This window comes from Elephas maximus, chromosome 19 (assembly GCF_024166365.1).
Source record: "Elephas maximus indicus isolate mEleMax1 chromosome 19, mEleMax1 primary haplotype, whole genome shotgun sequence".
Lineage (NCBI taxonomy): Eukaryota > Metazoa > Chordata > Mammalia > Proboscidea > Elephantidae > Elephas > Elephas maximus.
This window is the reverse complement of record NC_064837.1, coordinates 21,800,784-21,813,366: the sequence shown is the minus strand read 5'-3', so window position 1 is coordinate 21,813,366 and position 12,583 is coordinate 21,800,784.

Below are 12,583 nucleotides of genomic sequence, written 5' to 3'. Positions count from 1 at the left end.
CGCCTGGGTGCGTTAGGCTGGGAGGGGCTGCACGGTAGGGGAGGGAGGCCGGGCCGGGGGCGGCGCCCCCACCCCGCCCTCGCGCGCGACACCCAGAGTAGGGGGTGAAGGTCATTCCCCCCACCCACACGAAGAATTTAAACTTTCCTGCCCTGCTCTTTAATCTTGCATGGAGTGGGGGTGGGGTCCCCAAAACTAAGAGGTATATTTATTCCCCCACAAATTGCTCCTCAAATTTTATTCAGGTTTCTGCTCAATACTACCTCCTCAGAGCTGTCTTTCCTGACACAGACACCAACCTGTCACCTTGATGCTGAAACCTGCTTTATCTTTCTTCATAGGACTTAACAGCACCCGGCATTCCATTAGGCATTTATCTGGCTCCACCGCTACAATGGGAGCTCAGCCACAGGGACCTTGTCTAATTTTTCTCCATCCTAGGCTTCTGACAGTGCTTGACCTAGTGCCACACAATCAATACTCACAGAATGAATGACTGAAGAGGTCCCCCCCCCCTTATTTTGTTAACCAGCCACAGTTCAAAGCAGTGTCAAAACAACATGGGTTGTGTCTTAATCATCTACTGCTGCTGTAACAGAAATACCACAAGTGATGGCTTTAACAAAGAGTTATTCTCTCACAGTCCAGTAGGCCAGAAGTTCAAACTCAGGGTGCTGGCTCCAGGAGAAGGCTTTTTCTCTCTGTTGGCTCTGGAGGAAGGTCCTTGTCATCAGTCCTTCCTTGGTCTGGGAGCATCTCAGCACAGGGACCTCAGGTCCAAAGGCTGTGCCCTGCTCCTGGTGCTGCTTTCTTGTTGGTATGAGGTCCCCCTGTCTCTCTGCTTGCTTCTCTCTTTTATATCTCAAGAGATTGGCTTAAGATAAAACCTAATCTTGTATATCTCATCAAATACAACTGCCACTAATCCATCTCATTTCATTTTAGTGATAGGGTTTACAGCACATAGGGAAAGTACATAAAATGGCAGACAATCACACAATACTCGGACTCGCGGCCCAGCTAAGTTGACTGAGACTTTTGGGGGACACAATCCAATCCACGACAGGGAGTGATCTGCAAAAATGTAATTAGCCTATCTTGCTGGAATCAGTGGATGAGTTAACAATATTTTAACTGTGCGAGGCAGTTCCATAGGAGGCTATTGTGTGAACCACATGCATACATTGATTTGATAACTTTAAAAAATGTTTAAAAATGAATTTAATGTTATCTTTAAAAAATTTTTTTAAATTTTATTGTGCTTTAGGTGGAAGTTTACAGTGCAATTAGGTTCTCATTCAAAAATGTATACACAAATTATTTTGTGACATTAGATGCAGTTCCTGAAACGTGTCAGCACTCTCCCCCTTTCCACCCCGGGTTTCGGTGTCCTTTTTCTGTCCCTTCCTGTCTTTGTTCTTGGGCAGGTGTTGCCCATTTGGTCTCCTATGCTTGATTGAACTAAGAAGCATGTCCCTCACGTGTGTTTTGTTTGTTTTATAGGCCTTGTCTAATCTTTGCCTGAAAGATGGGCTTCGGGAAGGGCTTCAGTAAATTTTTTTAAATATTAAGGACAGATGCAGTACTTGTTGGGATGTCTCTGAGGCAGACATGAGAGGGAGCAGGCCAACCCACTTACCTGTCTCCAACAAGGAGGTCAGGGACCACACAGAACAAGGAAAAGAAGAAATAGCAAGTACAGGTCTGCAGCTCCGGAAAGGCTGCAGCCCATTTGCCCTTGGAGTTCGGAGTAACTGAACCCCAAGAGCTGAGCAAACGAGCAGCTAGGTTGAGATGGAAGGTTTCTGGAAGGTCTGAGTAGGTACAACTCCTCGGTCCCAGGGCGTCGGCTCCAGGACCTCGGAGGAATCAGTCTGAGGTTTTGGCGCCACCTAGAGTCAGCGTGCAGATTGCAAGGCGAGCAAGGAGCCCTTCTCAGGGCCCGGACGCCTTGGGCAGCTAGCCTGCATTCACCGCGGCAAAATTAAGTCTTCAGGCTAAATCCCAGAGTGCCAGGGGCCTATGTCTGGTGGCTCCTTCTTTCAGATTAACAAGGTTGTCTGTTGCATTCCAGGTTCCGCAGGGCATTCTTAAACTAACATGTAAGGGTTGTGTAAACAGAAACAAATCCCAAACCAGTGGCCGGTCCAGTCAGTTCCGATTCTTGGCGATCCCAGGTGAGTTGTCATAGTTAAAACTGTCTCCACAAGGTTTTCAGTGGCTAAGTCTCTGGAAGTAGCTCACGAGGACTTTCTTCCCACGTGCCTTTCTCTGGGTGGATTCAAATCTCCAATCTTTCGGTTAGCGGCAGAGGGCATTTAACCGTTTGCACATCCAGAGACTCCTGTATAAACAAATGGCTGGACAAGAGTGTGGTTCGGTTATGAGGTGGGTGACGGGGCAGAAGGAGAAGAGAGGGGCTGGGAGGCGGGAACAAAGGCGGTGGGCTACAGGGGGCAGCAGTTTAGAATTGGCTAAGGCTCTTGCCTCCACCCAGTCTGCCCTCCACGGTGTCTCAACATGACTTCAGCACCATTCCGCAGTCTCATGAACTTGACCTCACACTCCTGGCCTTTTTTCTAGACTCTGATATCTATCTACCCCTCCCTGGACATGCCAACCACCCTCTGGTACTGCCCAGGGTCTCCTTCTGAGGTCCTGACCTCCTCAGTGTGGAGCTGTCCTAGAAAGAGCGTGGGAGTCACTCGAACCTGGGTTAAATCCTGACTCTGACCCTGCACTGGCTGGTGGGTTTGGTCGAATTCCTTAACCTCTCTAGCCTTGGGCCCCTCCTCTGTAAAACAAAAAACAAACAAAAAAACCCGAAACCCAAACCCCTTGCCCTCCAGTCACTTCTGACCTATAGCGACCCTATAGGACAGAGTAGAACTGCCCCACAGGGTTTCCAAGGAGCGCCGGGTGGATTCAAACTGCGAAAACTTTTGGTTAGCAGCCCTAGCCCTTAACCACCACCTACCAGGGTTTCCCGACTGTGAAATAGGAATGGTAATAATGGTGGGCACCACCCAGGACTGAAGGGGATAATACTCGTGTGGCCCCTCCCACTGTGCAAGGGAGGCTTCCAACCTGTCCCCACTCTTCATCCTCAAACCAACCTCCTGGCCCCTTTCCTCCCTTCCTGCTCCCTGGCTGAGGGGCACTATTAGAGAAAGAAAATCACAGAGAGGACCCTTCTCTCATTCCTCACTGCCTCTTTGGCGTATTCAGTACAAAACACATGTTGCCTCTTCCTCCAGCCCCCACGAGTGCCATTCCAAAGGGGGGACTTAGCCCCATCCCCACTTTCACCTCAACAAACCCAGCCTCTCTCACTATTCCCTGAACCCAGCCCTCCCCTGTCTTGCTTCTGATTGTCACTGCCACAACTGTTCCGTCCTGTCCTGGCTTTTCCCTGTGAAGATCCCCCATTCTGGCACCCTACCCCACTGCCACTGGAGCTTCACTTGACTGCCCCTCCCCTGCCTCCAACTCAGGGGGGACAGACTTTATTATCCACTACCCAAGAAATGGCAGCCCGGCACCCTTCCCAGCTGTCCACCTCCATTGTAGCTCCTTCATAACCTGAGTGCCTACTATGCACTAGACCCTGTGGAAGACACAACCCCTGCCTTTAGGAGACCTTGGGCACCAGGGAGAGGGGTTGTACTGAACATGGAAGGCCATAGAGAGCTGTGAGGGGAGAGGCAGGGGGAAAGCTGTGGTTCAGGGAGTGGGTTTTGACCAACATGGGCTGGAGGGACGGAGAGGGGTGGACGGGATTGGCTGAGGCAGCTGGGTTCCACAGGAAGTGAGTGCAGGTGGGAGGTAGGGTGGCAGAGAGGGAAGAGATGGAAGTCAGAAACCAAAACGGAAACCTGTAAAGCTTAGTGACTGGCTTGGTTTCTCGGTAAAACAGTGGAGATGTCAAAGATGACATGAACCTGGGTGACGGGAGAAGAGACATGTTGGGGCTCGTGGTTTAGCAATAATTCCTCTTTGTTCCTCTAGCTCTAGCCCAGGTTTAGGGCGTGCTATGAGGCTGCAGAATAAACAGTCTTTCATTCTGAGATGTAAAGAACACATTTGAATTTTTATATTTCCTATATAGCACACGGAAACCCTGGTGGCATAGCAGTTAAGTGCTACGGCTGCTAACCAAAGGGTCCGCAGTTCGAATCCACCAGGCACTCCTTGGAAACTCTATGGGGCAGTTCTACTCTGTCCTGTAGGGTCGCTATGAGTTGGAATTGACTCGATGGCACTGGGTTTTTATATAGCACACAGACACACACTGTCAGCACCACCACCACCACAAGAAGACACACTTCCTTGGAATCTCAGAGTCCAGCAACGGTTCCACTGTGGAGCCAGGCCAGGGCAAGCTCCTTCAGGAAGCCCTTGGTGCCATCCGTCTGTCCTACTACTGCTCTGTTTACACAAAAATGGAAGACCATGGTCTGCCCCTTCCTGTGGGCACTTCCTCAGACCTGGAAAAATGCCAATGGTATTTCCCATCCTGAGAGTGTCTTCTTGTCCCTTCCACAGCCACCCCATTTGTTTTTCCTGGGATGCGGCATAGTTTGGTACCTCAGGCTTCATGTCCGACCATGCTTAGAGGACAGCAACTCCAGGGGAGGGTTTGCTGTCCCAGTCACCCTGTGGCAGGTACACCCCAATCCAGACTTCACTTCTCCTCTCCAGGTCAAGCAAGGCCCAAGGAAAGCCCCTTTAGGAGTGCCAGGAGGGTGCCTGCATGGGGGCGTAGGAGGGGATGAGGGAGGGGGAAGCTGGGTCAGGGTCAGCCCCAGGGAAGGCAGAGGACATTTGGCAGTAGGTGAATTTTGGCTTTGGTCACCGTCTTTTCCTGGCCCCATTCTCCCCCACCCCTTAGGAGCCCTGCCTTTGCTATATAACCTTCCCCTTCAAACCATGTCACCTCCCCAGCCCCCCACTTCATTTGAACTCCCGTATTCTTTCCATTTCTCGTAGTCAAGTGTTACAGAGGCAGTCTTATCACACCAACCTATACTAAGATAGTCCCCGAAATCCTCCCAGGTGCATTTGTTGGGCAAATAATAATAGCCAAGACTAATACACTGCTTTTCATGTGCCAGGCACGCATACATAAGTGCTTCACATAATTAACTCTGGAAATCCTCACAGCAGCCCCTGCTTCTTCCACCCACCCCACCTAGACACACAGTAATAATTAACTCAAATGACTGAATGTTTGATTAGTGTCGAAGTCCACAATTAGCTCAATGCATATTCAAACTTCATGGAAAATTTTTTTTGAAGAGGAAAAACCTGGGTGTAGCTGATGTAGGAAGGCCCAGCTCAAAGGTTATTTGCACAGAAGGAGAAGTCAGGCTGTAAGTGACTTACTCAGATTCTGTAAGTATTGAGTCTATCCCATGTTCTATCTGTAAGGTCTCTGAATCAGGGTTTTTGTTTATTTCCTTCCTACAGGATTCCCTCCCCTGACCATAAGCACCCCTTCCCCACGTTCTGGAGGGCAGCTGTTTTCTCCTTCCAACTTGGCATTGAAGTTGAAGCCAGGAGAAGCAGAGTCCCAGGAGGGGCCCCCAAAGCCCCATGCACACGCAGATCTGTTCCAGCACTTTGCTCTTTCTCTAAATGCCCATCGCCACTTCGCACCTCAGCTCCCGGGACGAGGGACAGGGCTCGGCCTCTCTCCTCATCTCAACACCTAGCACTGCATGAGCACATAGCAGGCTCCACAAACAGGTGTACTGATGATGAAAGACAAGGGTGGGCCCTTTTAAGAGACTTAGTGTGTTAGGAACCGGGGCCCTGGGGACTGGTAAGGAGATTGTGGCATATCCAACAACGGAGTGCCACACATCTGTTAAGGAAAGTGAGGCAGTTGTATATGTGCTGATTTGGGGGATGTTCCCAAGATTGTTAAACGGGGAAAAACCAAAGCACAGAACGGGGCCAGGTGGGGGGCGGCGGAGGAGAGGGAGATTTTAAGAGGCTGATATGTATGTTGAACTCTCAGGGAAAAAGAGGAAGGCCCTTAACGAGACAGACTGACATAGTGGCTCCAGCAACGGGCTCAAGCATAACAACAATTGTGAGGATGGCGCAGGACCGGGCAGTGTTTCGTTCTGTTGTACGTAGGGTCGCAATGAGTCGGAACCGACTCGACGGCACCTAACAATGACAATGAGCAGGAAAAAGCAAATGTTTTCTCTATTAGCAAGAATGCTGTGAGCCAGGACCAGGTGAAGAGGGACAGACTTATTTTAGGACTCGAGTCCTCTGCTTTCTGCTCCTGAAGCTCTTTATCTGTCCTGCCGTCCTCCTTCCAGTTTTCCTTCATCTGCTCTCTCTGTGGCTCTTCCCCTCCATGGACTTCAAGATGACGTATGCCTCTGCATATCAGGTGGATTCCCTTGGTTCCTTCTTGGTAAGCTGATCACCCTCACTCTTGTGGTCTGTGGTCACTGTGCTTAGAAGTTAGCCAGCATTTCTTTTCCTTCTCTGATTTCAAGCTCTTTCCCAACTGTGATGCCATTTCCTGGAAGTCTACATTCATATAAAGTCACCTTCTTTTTCAACGAGTTCATATAGATACATTTGATTTTCCCCAGTAAATGGTAAGCTTTTTGGAGAGAGGGGAATTGCTTTGATTCCCAGAGGGCCCAGCACAATACTGGACACGCTGGAGAAGCTCAGCAAGAGCTGGGTGTCAATGAAAGATACGGCTTACTGAGCATGTACTAGACACATTACATGCATTTGCTTTGGTCCTTACTTTTTTTTTTTTTAACATATGGGTAAGGGAAAACAGTTAAGCTCAGCTGCTGACCAAAAGGCCAGAGGTTCAAGCACACCCAGCAGCTCCGTAGGAGAAGAGACCTGGCAATCGGCTTCCATAAAGATTACAGGCCAGAAAACCCTATAGGGCAGTTCTGCTCTGTCACCTGGGGTAGCTATGAGTCGAAAACGACTTGCTGGCACCTAACAACAATAACAAGGGCATTAACATGCAATATACATCCTTTGGTTGTAATATTTTTTAATGTCATTAAAAATAAGCTAGTTTCTCTTGTTTTCAAGCTAGGAGTTTTCATATTTAATAAATTTTAAAATCATTTTTAATGAAGGTGATATGGAACCAGAGAAGTTAAGGTACTTGTTCATTCTTACAAAGACCCCAAGTGGCAAAGTCACAATATCTGAGTCCAAAGGCCTTGCCCTTCCCACTGTGCTGGGCTGATCTGAAACAAGGAGGATTCGAGCAGTGAGAAAAGTAAGGTAAACCCTTCGCGGTTTTATTCTCTTCCTCTTCTGTTCCCCTCATGCCTACCATCTTCATGAAATCTAGACCTTTATGTTAAGCCATGAAATATGAAGATCCATAAGGGGCTTTGTTCTTGTTCTCCTTGTTCCTACTGAGCATGTTATAAGGAAGCAGGCTTCAGGTCTATGTATAAACTTTTAATTGAGCATAGCTGTCAGAATACATGGCATTTTCAATCAGTCATCCAACCAATATTTACTATGAGCCAGGCACTGAGAATACAGTGATGAGCAAGACAAAGTTCCTGCCCTTGGGGAATTGACAGAGAGTACTGACTTTGGAGAAAATAGAAATAAACATTTAAATAAATAACTTCAGAAACTGGTTAGTGCTGTGAAGAAACTAGACCCCATGGACAGTATACAGAGTAACAGGCGCAGAGACGGTAGAGACAGTGGGGAGGGGGAAGATGGCTACTAGGTGAGACGATCAGGGACAGCCTTGACCCTGCAACCATGACGTGAATGACAAGCCAGCTATGTAAGGACCTGGGAGAGAGCTTTAGGTAGAGGGAACAGCAAGGAGGCAGGAATAAGCTTGGTATATTTGAGGGACAAAACAGAGGCCCATTGGCTGGAGAAGGGGGAACAAGAAGGGAAGAGAGTGAGCTGAGTCGGGAGAGGTGGGCAGGGCCACAGATGAGGAGGCTGTGTATCGCTGCCATTGAATGTAACCAACCAAGTAGAACTTCAACGATTTCTTATCTGTTTTGGTGAAGTCTGGACTAGGCGTCCTCTTGAACTAGGTAACCTACAGGGTAGCCAGGTGAGATGCGGTCACGCTCAAAGTCAAGCACACTCTGGTACTTTCCACCAAATTCCTGCCCTGCCTCAGCTGCTTTATCTTTCTGCACAGCAGCTGATTGAAAAAAAAAAAAAAAAAAGCTGCCATGGGGTAGCCTGACTGATGGCTCCAGAGCCCACTCCATCCACTTCCAGATCTGCTATTGAACTGGATTTTTCTCTAGAGGAGTAAGCAGGAGAGAAAGCAATTAATATTTAAAGGATTCGAGAAAAAGGAGTGCAGAAGGGCTTCTCACCTTCACACAATCCCGTTTCCAAGTAACTGCAGCAAGTATGAATCCAATGCTCCCTCCTTCCCTGTCCCGCTTTCCCTTTGCAGTAACCTGTAAAAGCACTGTGGCCACTTTATCCCTAGTTTTCCACCAATTTGTATCACAGACCCCAAGAAAGAACAATCAGCTTCACAAGAAGCAACTACCGTTTGGAATGAGCTGTCTTAAATATGAGAATGCTCATTTGGAATTAGTTTAAAAAAAAATCCAGCTTAACAAATGACTATCGCCACAGTCAGCAAAAATTGAAAGAAAGGGGCTTAAAGTGCAAGCACCCAGCACTGCCAACCGCAAATTAGAATTAAGCTGCTCTTTGAGGACCAACCAGTGCAAGCAGCTGGGCCCACAACCACATCCTGAAGGCGCATCTCACTATCAGGCTTTGGCTTCTTGGCATGTAGGGTCAGCGTAACTGTACACGCTCCCGAAGAATCCCAGGGCCGGTAAAGACCTTTCAGAGCTCATAGACTTTGTCTTGTGTGACACCACACCAGAGCTCTGACAGGCCATTTTCCACCTTCCCCTTTCCTAGCTCAGCCGTCACCCAAATATTAACAAGTTCTTCCAATTTGGGTCTCTGGCTAAAACCGACCTCAACCCATTTCCCTTCATCTTTAGCAGAGATGATGTACTCACCTTTTGTTGTTTCTCCCCACTGGATGCTAACTGTATTTGAAAAATGGCTTTCATTAAACATTTGGTTATAAAAAAAAAACCCGTGCCGTCGTTGTAAAGACTATCTTTTTTTGTACATTGCTGGGTTTGGTTTCTAGTATTTTGCTTAGGACTTTTGCATGTATGAGTAAGGTTTCCTGTAATTTTTTATTTTACTATCCTTTTATGGCATAAAAAAATAGTTTTTTATGCCATAAAATAGTTCTATAGATCTTCTTGTGCTAATCAAGATTCCCCAGAGAAGACTTCCAACCTCCCGGCCACTAGAGTTCTGCGAGCCCAGTATGGCCAAGGACATTGAGAACACAGGTAAATGGTTACTTAATCTCCTTGCGCTAATTTCACCCTCAGCTATGCTTCTGGCCTCCAGACCATAAAACGGTGTCCTCTCCAGAGAATAAATCTCTCATCTGCTGAGTGGGGTAGGGGGTTGTCACCTTGCTGCTCGGAGTAGGTAGGGACCCTAACAGACTTGTGCAACTGCTCAGCAACCCCCCTTTTACCCCCAATGACAGGGGCAATGCTATTTGGTACTATGTATCTGAGCTTCGGAAACGCTGGTGGAGTAGTGGTTAAGTGCTACGGCTGCTAACCAAAAGGGTCAGCAGTTCAAATCCACCAGGCGCTCCTTGGAACCTCTAGGGGCAGTTCTACCCTGCCCTATGGGGTCGCTATGAGTCGCAATCGACTTGCCGGCAGCAGGTTTGGTTTTTGGTTTGGTACCTGAGGTTCTGGGGGGATAATGTGCTATAAAAAATGGTTTGCTTATCACTGGCTTTCCTACCACAGGTGGTTCAGGATTCACTTTCTCAGCTCTGCTCAATCTTATAAAAACTCCATCAGCTTTTTAGCTTCAAAAATTGTGTTGTTGCCTCGCCTGCTCTTCCCAAGTTTGTAGGTTTCTGTCCTCTACAGAAACCCCTTCAGACAAAGTTGTACCCTCTATTTTTCCTCGTCCCTGCAGCATGTGTGTGGGTGTGCACTTGTGTGTTTTTCCTTGATCAGAACCCACCAGGTGCTCTCTGGAATCCCTACAGGGCATTTCTATTCTGCCACCTAGGGCGGCTGTGCGTCGGAATCGACTCAACGGCAACGGGTTTTGTTTTTCTTTTTTCAGCATCTTTATATGCATGTGCTTGCTTTTTTTCCTGGTAAGTCTCGCCAAAGATCAGTTCATTTGCTTCATTTTAAAAGAACCCATTCTTGGCTTTGTCAGTCTGCCCTATGTTTAATTTCTGCGCCTATCTTTATTTCCCTCTACTTTCTTTAGGTTTATTTTGCTGTTCTAATTCCTCAAAACAGATGTTTAGTTCAATAATTTTCAGCTTTTCTTATATTCTAATAAACTTCTAAAATAGACTTTATATTCTAATAAACTTCTAATGCTCTAAAATTTCCTTTAAGGACTGACTGTTTTGGCTGCATCCTTCATTTTGATATATAGTATTTTTTATTGTTGTTCAGATTAAATTTCCTTTATGATTTCTTCTTGGGCCCAGGAGTTGTTTTAGGAATACAGTATTTTCTTAATTTCTAAATACACAGGGGTTTTCTAGTTATCTTTTAAATTTTGATTTCTAACTTAATCGTACTGTGGTTTGAGTGTGGTCTGCAGGGTAACAATCCTTTGAAATGCATTGTCCATTATGTGGTCTATTTTTGTCAAAGTTCCATGTGTGCTGGAAAAGAATGGCAGTTATCGGGTACCATGTTATTTTGTTGTCAGAGGCCACAGAGCCAACCCCAGACTCATGGTAACCCCATGCACAATGGAATAGAACATTGCCCGGTCTTGCACCAGCCCCATGTGTGGCTTGGACTGCTGTGATCCACAGGGTTTTCTTGGGCTGGTTTTTTGCAAGTAGATCACCAGACCTTTCTTCCCAGTTCATCTTCATCTGGAAGTTCCACTGACACCTGTTCAGCATCACAGCAACACACAAGCCCACACAAGCCACCACTAACAGATGGGTGGTGGCTGGGCATGAGGTGCACTGCCTTGGAATAGAACCCAGTTTTCCCACATGGAAGAGCAGAACTCCACCACTCAACCACCGACGCCCCTGCACTGTTCTAGATACGTCCATTACACCAAACTCACTAAATGTTTAAATATACTGTCGTTACTAGCCTTCGAGTCAGTTTTGACTCATGATGACCTCATGTATGAAGAGCAGAACTAACTGCTCCACAGCGTTTTCAAGAACGTAACCTTTCAGAAGCCAGGCCTGCCTTCCGAGGCACCTCTGGGTGGGAACAAATCAATAACCTTTTTTCTTTAATGACAAGTTCCCTGATGTATTTTTTTTTTTAACTTTTTCTTGTACATTTGGTGAAATTTTACAGAGGAAATTATTTTTCCATTTGATAGGTTCACATAAAGTGTTGTATAACTTTGGTTTCATTTCCCACAACGTGTAAGCACTCTTCCCATTTCTGTCCTAGGTTCCTTGTTACCTTTCATCCCTGATTTTCTATCCATCCGTCTTCTCATCTTAGCTTTTAGGCAAACGTCATTCTTTTGATTTCATCTAATTGATTGCTCTAAGGAGCGTGTTCCTCTCGGGTATTATCATTTTATGGGCTCGTCTATGGTTTGGCTGAAAGGTGGTCTCTGGGAATGGCTTCAGCTCCAGTTCAGAAGGGTGTCTCAGGGCCATAGTCTTCGGGGTTTCTCCAGTCTCTGGCAGACCATTAAGTCTGGTCTTTTTTGTGAATTTGAGTTTTGGTTCTACAATTTTTCTCCCCCTCTGTTAGGAACCCTCTGTTGATAATCAGAGCTGTTGGTATTGGTAGTTGGGCACCATCTAGTTCTTCTGGTCTTGGGGTCGTGTAGGCTGTGGTTCCTGTGGTCCATTAGTCCTTTGGACTATTTGCTCACTTGAGCCTTTGGTTTTCTTCACCCTCCTTAGCTCTGGATGGCAAGAGACCAATAGATGCTCAAGAGCTTTTAAGAGCCCTGACCCTACTCATTAAAGTAGGATGCAGAAATTTATCTTCGTGAACTATGTTGTGCCAGTTGACACAGATGATCCCTGAGTCTATGGTCCCTGGCCTTTAAACCTAGAAACTTCGTTCTGCAAAGTGTCTGGTTATGTGCCCTGACTGTGGCCCTTGCATGCTCTATTGTCTATGTCAATGCATAAGCAGTGCCTACAGTTGTGTATGTAGAAATCAAACCCAGGGCCGTCGAGTCGATTCCGACTCATAGCGACCCTATAGGACAGAGTAGAACTGCCCCATAGAGTTTCCAAGGAGCACCTGGCGGATTCAAACTGCTGACCCTTTGTTAGCAGCCGTAGCACTTAACCACTATCCACCACCAAACCCCTGTCTGCAGGTGGGTGTGCTCTTACCCCCTCCCACACCTCTTGGTATATGTATCTGCTTATGTCCCTCCCTAGTGCCCTAGTGCTGTCAATTCATAAACTAGTTTGTTACTACTACTATTGCAGGATTCTCTGTTGTTGTTGTTAGGTGCTGTCGAGTTGGTTCCAACTCAT